The sequence below is a fragment of the Condylostylus longicornis genome, unplaced genomic scaffold (assembly GCF_029603195.1).
Source record: "Condylostylus longicornis isolate FDR11 unplaced genomic scaffold, ASM2960319v2 ptg000048l, whole genome shotgun sequence".
Taxonomy (NCBI): Eukaryota; Metazoa; Arthropoda; class Insecta; order Diptera; family Dolichopodidae; genus Condylostylus; species Condylostylus longicornis.
Genome location: NW_026578017.1, coordinates 20,711,576 through 20,725,411, shown reverse-complemented (window position 1 = coordinate 20,725,411; position 13,836 = coordinate 20,711,576).

The following is a 13,836-nucleotide window of genomic DNA, read 5'->3' as shown; positions in this document are numbered from 1 at the left end:
ATAAACCAGAGTTAATGGAATTTTAAAAGAGAACAAAGTATATGAAAAAAAACAGAAAATTTTGGGAGAAACAAAAAAAAAAACAGAACAAACAATCAATTGCAGTTAATTTTTAATTATATATATTTATATACAAAGTTGTACATAAAAAATACATAATACGTATATAAGGATATAGAAAAATCAGGATTTAAAAGAAAAAAATACAGGAGAAAATTCAATGTGTTTATAATATAGGAAAATCACAAGGGAAAAAATATACTATATAAAATATTATATACTTATAGTAGATAAAGAAAAATAACGAAAAATTATGTATTGTCGCGTCATTGTTGACTACAAAGACGAAGACGCCGCCACCGCCGGCCGCCGCCTGTCATAATTTTTTATTTGTTGTCTAACTGTCGCCGCTATTATTTTTGTTTTTTTTTTTTATTTTATTAAAATATACACATACGCACAATATTTATATTGTATATATTCTTATTAAATAATAAAACCTTACGTAGGAATGTATATTAGGTATATACCTAATATATAATATAATATATTAATGTATATGGACAAATAAAATAATAAGATGTGTTCATTTTACGAATTTTAAGTGTACAATAAAAAATATAGTATGTTCTTTTACTTTACGGTTTTTGTATACGTTTTTATATGAGTATGTATATATATTATGTATTTATAAGTGATAATATATGAATTTACATATTTGGTGTAACAATATAAAACGACCTCTTTTAAGGTTATATCTCAAATAGGATATTTACGGGAAAAGGAATGCACATACACATAACATATATTAAAAGTGTGTATGAACACTTATGAGCTTAAATATTGTATACGCAACTAATATTATTATAATTATATATAAAGCATGTATATACATATATATCGTTAATTAGGAATATAATAAGTGCGTTTTAAAATTTGCAAGAATATAATTATTTGTAATAATTACATATATATAGTGCATATATATATATATATATATAGAAATTATGAAGTGACCTATAACACGTTCTTATCTTTATATGTTATCTTATCATTAATACTATGCCATATAATTAATGACAGTAAAAATTATTATCAATGCAATTTTCATATCAAATAATTAATAATAATAATAAACGCTTACGTATATATACATATATATTTACTTCAAATAATTAAATAAAATTAAAAATATTAAGAACAAAAAAAAAGGATCTCCTCACCATTTAAAATATTCTAATTAAATTTGAATACATGCATACATGCTTACATTTACGTATAGAAATGCTAATAAATAATTAATAATTAAAAAGTTATAAAACATTAAAATCTTATATAAGCTTATAAAATCTCAAAGCTCATAAATTTTTTTATAAAATTAAATTAAGTTATAAAAAATCAAAAAAAATAAAAAGGTTTTTTCCCCTAAAAAAAAATAAATATATAGATTTTAATATTATTTGTATACACTATGTATATACATGTATAACAAATTAAGTATGTATAAAATTATGATTTTAAAGTATATTCTAATTTGGAAAGTATATAATTAAAATTTTTCGTATTATATTTGTGTATATTATTGTAATTGCAAGCAGCGGTATAAAATATATAGTGCAAACATAAATTTTTGTAATCATAACACGTATTATATACATAAATGTACTTTTATATATATATATATTATATGAAGATATATATGATGATATATACACTAAATAGATATATAGAAATAAAATTGTAATTTATATAATAGCGCGTATTATAATAGTAAAGGAGCAAAAGGTGAGTGCGATATTATATAAATAAAATAAATAAATAAATATATGGATATTAAATATTTATATATACATATATATATATATACGAATTTAATATACGTATGAATATTAAACTGTATTTATATATGTATGTATCTATAATGTTAATGCATTGTGAACTTATACTTAAACTCATTCATATGTGTTGTTGTTGGTAGCGTAAATGAGTTGTATATAATTTGTAAGTGTGTATATGTATATATGCATGCGTGAATTTATATGTTTGTAATATGTAAATTATTTTTTTTTTCGTTTTTATTTATTTATTTTCATTTTTACTTATTTTTTTGTTTCTCCGTAATACATTCATTCAAACAAACATGGTTAAAATTTACTGTTATTTGGAGAAAATTTATTTTGCATTTTCCTATATTTATAATATGTAATTTATACGTGCATATTCATACATACATACACACGTATATAGATTTTATATACAAGGGCGTATCCGTTGCGCTTTAAGGATATTTTCTTTATAATAGTGAAAAAAAAAATAAATTTTTTTATTGTTTGTTTGTTTTCTTTTTTTTTTCTTTTCTGTAGTTTTTAAGTATTTTTTTTGTTTTTCTTTATTTTGCTATTTTTATTTTTTATTTATTATCAATGGTACTTTTCTTTTCTTTTTTTTTCTATTTTATTTTCTTGTTATCCCTTAAGGTATAATGTACTCTGCAAAACTATTATAAATGTGTGTATGGGTATGTAATAGAAAAAAAAAACAAAAAAAAATAAAAAAAAAAAATGAAGTCGAATTTTCTTTTTTGCTATACAAAAAAGAAAAAAGAGAATGAATAATAAAGAAAATGCAAGGGAAAAGAAAAAATCTACAAAAAATGAGTGGAAAGGATAGTGGAAAAAAAAGGATAACTTAATAAATACAATGTCCATCTGTCCAATTAGTCGGTGCGTTTTTTTTTTTTTGAAAATTTACAAAAACATAAAAAAATTTGTGTGATTGAAATTTCTCGTTTGAGAATTTTTTGTGAGGTTTTTTACGTAAAGTTTTCGTACGTAGCAATTGTATTGGGTAAACATTCAAATCTGGTTTTGTTTGATCTTGCAATCAAGTTCTAGCGTCCGAGCAAAAATCTCACTGGCAACATATTTGTGTTAACATCGTACTCTGCACGTGTACGATGCAAGAGCGTCTACTGTTACTCTCTTGATTATGAGTAAACAATGTCAAAGCTAAATTTATCATATATAAGTACTCTTAATTAACTCAATTATACGCGCTATGGTTGTTTTATCAAAAGTTATAACAAATGACCTTAAGGTATGAAATTATTGAACTTTTAAAAAAGAAAAGTAAAAAAAAGAACCAAAGTGCGAGTATACAATAAAAATGAATTTTTTTTTTACTTCTTTTCTTCTTCTTTTTTGTTTTATTTTTTGCAAGGATTTTCCAACTATATTTTTAAATTCAATAATAACTGAGTGTTGTATAATCTTTTGCTATAGCCATTCAGAAAAAAAAAACATGTTTTTCTTTGAAGTGTGTGTATGTATGTTTTAAGGAATGTCACATTTTCATGAAGATTTTTATGAGATCTGAATCTTATCTAATTTTTAATATTAATATAAGTTTGAAAAGAAATAAACATATACAAATTAAATACTTTCGTATTGAGTTATCTGGAAGCAGGCGTTAAAAATATTAAGCTTTGAAAATAAGTAAATTTAAACCGAATTTTGTAGTCACTTGAATTGTAAACCTTTTATGGAATTTGATCATTCATTTTCATAGACACAAAAGTGTAATTAATCAACTGAAGTTGAAATTTTGCTAATTTTAAAAGAAATATGACCTGTTGGGAGGGAAATAAAAATAGAAGTAAATTTTATTATAAAATATAAAGAATTTTAACGGAATGAATTGCTTGTTAGCCTCCTTTTACATTGTTAAAATTTCATGTAGTGCATGATTTTTTTACAGCAGTTTACAAGTGATTCACTAAATCGTTTTGGTTTTCAGAAGATATTTTTAGTTTCGGCACCACATTAATTGTTGCATGTAAAAATGAGAATAATGAAACTGAAAAGCACCTTTTAATAATCTGTTAGAAATTAATCAAATCAATTTTTTGTCAGGATGTCTTTAATTAATAGGGAATTATATTGAAAATTTTGGAAAATATATTGAGTTTTACAAGTATTTTACCCATTCAAATTCAGAACTTTATTTAATGTAGAAAATTTTAAACATACTAAAAAGTATAATAGTAAAATTGCATACTTTCAGGCAAATAATTTAAATTATCTATTTTATTGGTAATTACTTCTACGACGTCACATTTTATTTAAAATAATAAAAAAAAAATTATTATTTTTCACTTTATATTGTGTTGTAAATTTTCAGTGGCAAAAATTACATTAAATTTACCTTAATTATTAATTAGGGTAAATCTACATACATTTTATACAAAATCACTTTATACAAGTATACTAAAGTGTACTATTGAGTATACGACTAATGCGACTTACTATCTTCTTGTAGATTTATTATTATTATTAATACATATACGCATACATGCATACATATATTATAATATGCAAGTACTAAATCTAATATTATTATGTAAAATAGTCAAAAAAAAAAGAATTTATTAGAAAAAGGAATTATGTACAGGTAACGAAATATGTATGCGCCTATATGTATGCTTCATATATTGTATTATGTACATATATAGGAAAAAGAAATTTACATACGATTTGATTATTAATTTTTAGAGCATTTTAGAGCAAAGGTTAAAAATAATTATTATGGATGGGAAAAAGAAAACAAAAAAACCAGAATGAAAAATTAAAAGCGAAATTATTATAGTTAAATAAATGTTTGTGTGTGTTTGTAGGGGGCAGAATGTTATACCGGATTTTAATGATTTATTATATTATGGATACGAACATGATTTTAATCTTTTTCAAGTTTTCCACCTTCATATATTCGTAATATACTTTTTGGTTATTTATTGCTGTACACGAGTGTTTTTTTTTTTTAAATAAACTATTTTGATTGCTTCCTTATTAAAGATTTTTTTGGACAAAAAATTCTATTTCACCTATTTATAGTAATATTTAAAAAGAATTTAAAAGAAATTATTTTTAGATATTAATTGCTATTTAATTATAGTACATACTAGCTCTTAAACTAGTTTAAAAATTTTATCATCATTTGAAAATTTTTGAATTTAAAATTAATGGTGTATGTATTTTGTCTCTAATATTGCTATTATTGTAATTAGGAAACAGTTAAATAATAGTCAAAAAATTCGATATATTGGGAAGTTTAAAATAATGGATGAAATTACTTATTAGAGAATGTATTGTTTAATAACCTGGAGAACTGCCCAATTTAATTTTTAGTCTATGGGTTCCAAGAAAGAAGATATTGGTGCGATGTTTGGAATGAAATATTTTTAGAGAAAATGTGAAAAATTTCAAAATGACCCAAAATGTATCTTTTTCCATTACTCCTGAAAATCAGACCCAGTATCCAAAACTACAAAAACAAAAAAAAATATTCAATAAAGACATAGAAATGAGAGAGTATGAGTACTTATATATAGGATGACTACAATAACCCAAGACTGACAGCAGTGGTTCGCAGAAGAGATATTCTGTTCCTCATATTCTTCTGCAGAAATCTATAATCTATAACGTCTCTTTTAAAATTTGTATTATCTTTTCTTATACTGTCCATTTGCCTTATTAATACACTGCTTAGATTTATTGGAAAAATTTCATTTTTATTATGAACAACACGTTTTTAAAATTCTTCTAAATTTTTTTTTTAATTTGTATGGACAAGTTTACTGTATGGGATAAATTTTATTTTAATATTATAAATTCTTAAATATATTGTAGCTACAATATTGATTTAGTGGGATGAAATACAACATAATTCATTTTTACTTCATAGTATATAATTCAATTTATGGCATTCTGATTAGCTTTTTATACATTTGACCCAATATAAATTTGAAAATAATAAAAAATTACTTGTTTAATATTGTAATAGTATAAAATTTTCTAATAATAGAAATATTGATTAACTAATTAAGTATATAAATTACTATAACATACATATTTCATTAAAATAATTGAATTTGAAAATGTTATATGAATTAATATAACAGTATTGCGATTTTATTATTGTTATTAGACCAATACTTACTAATTACAACATTGCGTATATGTACATATATTATAGCAAGGCGGAGTTCATATGTAATATTGATATTAATCATGTCTATATAGATTATATTAAAAATTATTGGTCTTAAAGAGTAAATATTTGAATTAATAGGTTATTTTAGAGTTTCATTTGGATTTAATTAATTTCTTCAAGGATAATTTTGCTAATTGAAGTCAAAAAATTGTTTTAATCTGAAATTTTGCTTTGGGAATTTTTCACCTGAGAGTCTTTCAAACTCCTTGATAAATAATGTACATTTCTGGGTGGGAATAGTTTTACGTTTAACGTTAAAAATTGTGTATTGACCAAATTGCAGAGGATGATGTTTTCCACCTAAAACAAAAATCCATAGCCTAAGATAAATAAAGTATTTTAAAATTTTTCAGTTTTCCAAAATACAAAATTTCATGTTTAAGCTGGTGTTCCTTAAAAATTGTATGTTTGACACCAATCATTTAACATCTATTCTGGGCTACCCTTTATGAAGATTTCGTTTCAGAATATGACTACAGAATTCAGGTTCAGAATTTGACTGCAAAAGACCAGTCTAACACAGATGTTAGACTGGTCAGTCTATGTTATTTGTCTTCAATACATATTTGAAAAATTTTTAGAAATCATTTGACTGTTCCCTTATATTTAACCAGGTTTTTTAAAAATTTTTGACCATATTTTAAAAGGACGCCAAAGAACCATTTATTTCCTTGAAAAGTAAAATGAAAAATTTAAACATGAATCTTCTTAAACGTTCAATTAAACCATTGCTGTATATTATAATTTTGTCCCGCCCCTAATAAAAATAATTTTGATAAATTTTCGTTTTTACAAATACTAATTCTTTTAAGAGAATATGAGAGCTCAATTTTGGTTTGAGAGAAATATCGAACACTACTATAAATTATTGGCTCGTCTTTTTATACATTTAGTTGCATTTTACTGATTTATTCACAGCTTAAAATTGAGATAAGAAAAATTATTAGCAAAATAAGTTTTAAAAACAAAATGCATTTATAATTTTTTAGACTGCAACCATTCTAATGTTACATAGGAGTATATTAGCATGGGTTATAAGTCTTTTAGCTGGAACTTCCATTTCTTAAGCTAGAAAAGGAATGTATGAATGTTTTTATATTATAAGTGAATAAATAAGGAAGAAAATAAATTTTTGTGAAATTGTGAAGGCTACATTAACTTATAACTGTTTTTATTATGCATTTATTAAGAAATTTTTTTTTCTATTTTCACTAAAATGTACACTCATTCTATTAGGAAGAAAACAAAGAAAAAAAATGACCTAAAATAATTAAAAATAACTTAAATACTATAATTTTCTAATTATATACCTTCAATAAATACATATACAGTAGGTTTGTGTATGCATTAAATTGTTTAATATATTTACATAATTATATTGGAAGCATAATAGAGTATAGGTATACACTGAGGCTAGGTTGTATAAATTTCTATTAAAAATGCGTGCGTTAACATAAAATTTACATATAATTTTTTTATTTTCGTCCTTTTTTTTTTTGAATTAATATTCCTTTTTTTTTACATTAGTTTTCCTTGAAGTTGCGGACCGACCTTTCAACAAGAAAAAATGTAGCAATGATAATTATTCACTAAAAATTGTGGAAAAAATCTACAGAGTCAAAAAGAAGAAAAAAAGTGTGTAAAATGAAAAAATTTTTTTTTTCTCATATTCAAATATTATTTTGTTTAAAAACATGTACTCAGTGTCTCGAATGCGGTAAATGATGAATACCGCAGATGAAAATGAAGAGCATGAAAATAAATTGTACATGAAAAGTGACATGCTAATATTTCATTTAAAATTTTAAAGTATACAAGAAGGAAAAATTAATTGTTTGCCAAAGGTTTGTAAATGACAATTATTTCAGAATTCATTTAAAAAAGGGAAAGAGGTTAAATAACTGTTTCTCTTTGAATATCTTCATTTTCAATTAAGTGACGATGCAAAGATTTTAAAAGTTGATTCATTGCTTCATCCAGTTTGTGAGAAACTTATTTGTTTCAACGAATTCTAGATTAAAATTTTAATTCTTCTTTCATTTTTTTTAAATTCGATAATGCGTTCGCATATTATAATAATAATGATTGGTTGGCTGGTTGTCAAAGCCCGTTCGGTAGGTCAATCGCATTTCAATTATCAGAAATGTGCCATAATAATAATATTGCATTTATTTAAAAAAAATACGATAAAAATTTTAATTTAAAATTCAATGTTTACTAAGATATTGAGCGGTTTGATCATACACGAAAGCACGACAATGTCCGAGAATGCGCGTAATATTTCTTCTTTCCTTTATACCATATATAAAAATGGTTAGAAGCAGTGGGGAAAATGTTTGTAATTTCAACATAATACGAAAAATAAACTATTTCTTCTATTTAAATATTTATTTAATTCTCTCATTTATTTATAAATTTGCTGATTTCATTTACTTACTCTCTAATAGGATTGGAGCTCGAAGCTAATTCTTTTAACGATGTAAATCTAAACTACTTTGTATGTTAAATGACCAAATACAAAAATATGCTATTCTTGTATGTTTGTTGAATATTACTTTAAGACTTATTTCTTGTAACTACTTCTTAAAAGTTTCAAGAGAATTTTTAACATTTATTGAGTTCTTGAGCAGAAAAAAATAATTCTAAACAGAATTATTACCATATCATATAAAATTTTAAGAATATTTTGTGATAAGTCCAAAATCGCGATTATTTTACTCGTATAACCTTTCACATTTTTTTCTTTTAATTTCACCTTAATTATTCTTTGCAGTATTAATATTGTAAGATTTGGGTCACCTTGCATATCATAAAAATAAACTACAAATATATATATATTTTTTTTATTTTATGTTTTCGAAGTATGTATGAGTATGTATGTATATATGTAGATGCTTATATAGGTATAGTGTATTTTCTTTTGTAGTATTTTCATTTTTATATTTTGTGGAAAAAAAAAAACCATTTTTTTTTTTGGTAGGATTTATTTATTTTTCTTCGTTTTTATATTATGTACGAAATGTTCTTATTATATACCTTATTTTAAACAAAATATAAATTTTATTTTATAGATATACCAAATGAGGTAGGTATGTTTATATTTTGTAATTGAGGTACGTAATTTATATAAAAGTTCATTCATTTCTTTTTGGACAATTTGTTTAAAGAAAAAAAAAGTAAAATAAATCGATTTTAAATAATCGATTATAAATATTTTATATATTTAATGATACATTTTGCTTATTAAACCTCAATTTATTTAAAATATACTCGCAAAGTTTTATTATTTTTTTTTCTTTGAAGACTTATTAATAATTCTGTTTTTAAATTTCCTACACATATACATAGAAATGTACATAATTATATTATTGTGGGAAAATCTTGTTATTCAGAAATAATATTTGCACGTTCGTAAAAAATAGTGGTGTCTATATTATGGTATAACAATGCCTATCATCTATGCATCTTTCAAATCCCCAAGCTGAAGTTATTTTCCGAAATATTGCGAATTGAACAAGTTACAAAAACAATCCTTTATGCAATATTTTATATTTTCGAAGTATCTGGATTCAAAATTTTTTTTATTTTTGTTAAATTTTTAACTATTCTCTGTATATACTCTAATAATTATTTCTTATAGATATACAGGGGGATTTAGAAAGGTATACAACAACAACAACTGTAACTCAGAAATCTCAAGGGTTTCAGAATTATAGGTATTTTAACGAATTTTCACGAAATTTACATACTTGTTCAAGTAATTAACGAATTTTCACGAAAATGAACGAAATTGAACGAATTTTTACAAAATTTCTATACTTGCTTATAACTTTCGTTTCCAAAACGATAGGGGATTTAAAAAAACAGTTTCAGAAAGGCATAGTAAAGACCTTAAAATCAATATGTTACTTGATTTTGTACTTTATCCAATTTCAAACTCAATTTTGTACTTTATTCATTCATAACCAATGGAATGTCTTATTGTATAACTTTCTGAATTATCCTGTATATGGCATTAAATATAAAATATATAAGTTACTAAAACAAACTTATTAATTGTATTTTAAAAAAATTACATTGTTTTTTAAAATGTCTAATATTTTTCTGCTATTACTATTAATTCAAGTAATTTCATTTAAGACCATGAAATCATATTTCACTCTATGACTTACAATGACATTTTAATTGAAATATTTTGAATTTGCTGTATTTCAAAATTTCTCAAATAATTTTAAAAAAAATTAATAAGGAAATATTTTTGATTTTCAAATTATTTTTTATTATTTAATGTGGAATCTTATTAATGAATGTCTTTTTTCCAATTTCTCTACAATTTTAATTTGTAAAATTATTTTTATATATATTTAAAAAAAATATTAACTATATACATGCAATTTATTTTTATATACACATGCATTTTGCTCTAAATTTTGCAAAAATATTATACGTAGAATATTTTTCTATACGTTTATGATTGCTTGTTTGTATGCCTGTCTATATTTTCAATGATTTTCACATTTATGAGTATAATTTGTGCGTATGTATTTGTAATAATGCGAAATTCAAAGAGAATAATGCATACATTTAAAATAAAAAAGAAAAAAATTATTTTCTCTAAAAGGATTGTAAAAATTTTTTTTACTATAAAATAAAATTAAAAAAAAACAAAAACAAAATAATAATAAAAATTAAATTGAATTAATTTATGAATTTTTTTTTTCTCTATTTTATTATGAATTTTATATTTGATTGTGGCATATACATGCATACATGTATTTATTACGTGCTCTCAATATTTTGTAATTACAATTTTAATTTCAATAAAACCGAATAAATTAAATGAAAATTTTTTTTTTGAAATATTTTAAAATTTTCCGTTTTAATTTATAATTTTTAAATTTTATAAAATTTGTAAAAAAATATTTAAAAATATTTCTTTTAAATTGAAACGAGTGACAAAACCTAGTTCAAATGGTTTTTTTTTTATTGTTTCGCGTTTTGCAGTTAAAATTTACGTTCGTGTTCATTTTTTATTGTACGTAGATTTTTCGTGTTTTTGTGTTTTTGTTTTTTTATTAAATTCTGCAGCAAAATCCATTCACTTTGTTTTGTTAAGCATTTTCTTATTATACATACACACATACGAGCGTATATGTAGGGAATGAACTTTTATAAAAAAAAAAATAATATAAAAAATTTGCAAAGCTTTTTTTTTTATTTCTTTTTCAATTTTTTTCCACTTTTTTTTTGTAATTTATTTTCTTTGTGTTTTTTGAATAAATCATAACCTCAAAACATGAAAATCACACACACAATATGAATAAAATTATTTTATACAGATTTTTTATTTTACAGACAAAAATTCTGTAATTTCAGTTTTCTTCGTGTGTTTTTTTTTGAATGCGATTCCTTTTTCTCTTTTCTGTTTTTTTTTTTATTGGAAATTTTCTAAATCAACACACAAACTATAACAGAATTTGAATTGTAAATGTATTGAAAAAGTTTGCGTGTTATTTTGCAGTGCTTTTAATATTACATTTTGTGTATATGTATATGAAGAATATGTAAAGTGGGTATGTAAATATATAGGAGTTTGTATATAAAATAGCATACAAAATGACATTTAATGTGCTGTCTAAATTAATTTACATGTTTTTATATGTATGTATGTATATGTAAGTGGGAAATATGTAATAAAAACTGTGGTCTTGTCAAATTATTACGTATTGAAAAAGTTTTCGTTTATTTTCTGTACTAAAACGTATATTTAATGAATCTATACAAGGATCTGTGACAAATATAAAGTATTGTACATAATGAATTGACACATCTTTATATATACCAAAATATATATATATATATTTTGAGTGTGATATATATACCTAAATATGTAATAGAGGAAAATTTATTTAATAAAAAAAAAATTTTACGCATTTGAATTTCTTTTTTTCTTTTATTTATTTTTTTTTATTAAAACTTTTCATGTATACAGATTTTAAAGTACATGTGACTTGGCAAACTAATACATATGCAATGAAAAGCCGGAAAATTTTTTCATATTTTTTTTGTTGAAAATTGCAAATAACACGATATAAAAATGAAAAAAAAAATTTAAAAACAAAATGTAATTTTGTACTAAAACTACTCGTTTTGAGTGTATATTTTTTTTTGGGTGAATAAATAAATAAATAATGATAAACAATGTACATATAGATATAAAATAAGTTTTGGTTGTATTCTTGTATTAAATATTTTTTTTTTTTTCGAAAATTATAAGGAGTTCATAGATCTGTTGGAAATTTTTTGAGTTTTTTTACTAAAATTTACCTAGTTTATAGTATATTTGCAAATTCATTAACTTTTCGGAAAAATTATCGATTTACACACATTAATATTTTGTTTGTAAAATTTTTTTTTTCTTAATTATAGTCTTAATTAAGTAATTGAACTTATTTTAATCTTAATATCTCATTTTATTCTTGCTAATACTCTAATATAAAACATTGCATAAATTTAGGCGAACAATTTTATATTTATTACAATTGCATTATATTCTAGAATACATTTAGTTGTTTAATAGGAATTTTAAAATTTTATTAAAATATGTTTTAAGTTAATACACAAGTTACATGTCGTTTTGTTACAAAATTGCTTTCCGCTATTAGACTACCACCATTTTACCAGTTTGATAATACTACCACCATATTAGACTTTTTACCCAGTTTGATAATATTATTGTCGAACAAATATTGTAACCTGAACACAAGTGGCTGAAAAAATTCTAATTAAATTTAGATTGGTTTACAACATGCTTTTGAGACCATTCTTGCCATACTATTATCACTTGTTGTTTCAAAATATAGATGATATGTGCCATTAGACGACAATAATCAATCGACTTATTTGAATTAATTTTTTACACCCATCCGATTTAACATTTCACACTAATTCCGTAAGCTGTACTTCAGGTATTGAAGACTGAAATCGGTTTGAGAAAGAAATGCACAAAAAAATGAACAAAAATTGAGTACGTTTTGTAAAAATATCCATTTACTTTTAATTTAACACAAAATTAAATTGATTGTCGTTCGCGTGTTTGCTTATATATGTGCATAATATTATTACAATTGCTCGTGATAGCCTCTATAAAAACACCCGGATCGGATTGGAATTAATGCAATATTACTATTATAAAAGAGTTTTAACTGTGAAATGAGTTTTAACTCTGAATGGTTGGCACAAATTAAAAACCATAAACTGTTAAGAGCATAAAAACCCCGTTAAGTGCAAAAATTGCATGCAAAATTGTGCTATTGTAATTCATTACCCAAAGGTTTTAATTAGTAAACACATGCAGCTATACTTTCTCTAGTATATTAAATTTTTTTTTATTTTAAAAAATTTTTCAATTGAAAATTTCATAAGGTTTCCTATTTGTATTAATTTTTTTTTATATAAGAAATAAATTTTTATAAGAAAACACAAAATGAAATTCTAAATGAATGAAATACAAACAAAATAAAAAAAAAAAAATATTTTTTAATACATAGTTATTTTGTTTTTCGGCAAAATAATGAGAGAAAATACCGAAGAATAAAATAAAATTTTCCATTTAATTTTAATGCTTACACTCTTTATTATGATTTTCTTTTTTTTTTATTGTATGTAATATACTCTGTCGTGAACTACATAGTATATGCAGCGATATATATCTGTTATAACCAATTATATATTATTATGTATGAGTAATATGCACAATCACACATACAAATATAACTCTCCATATAA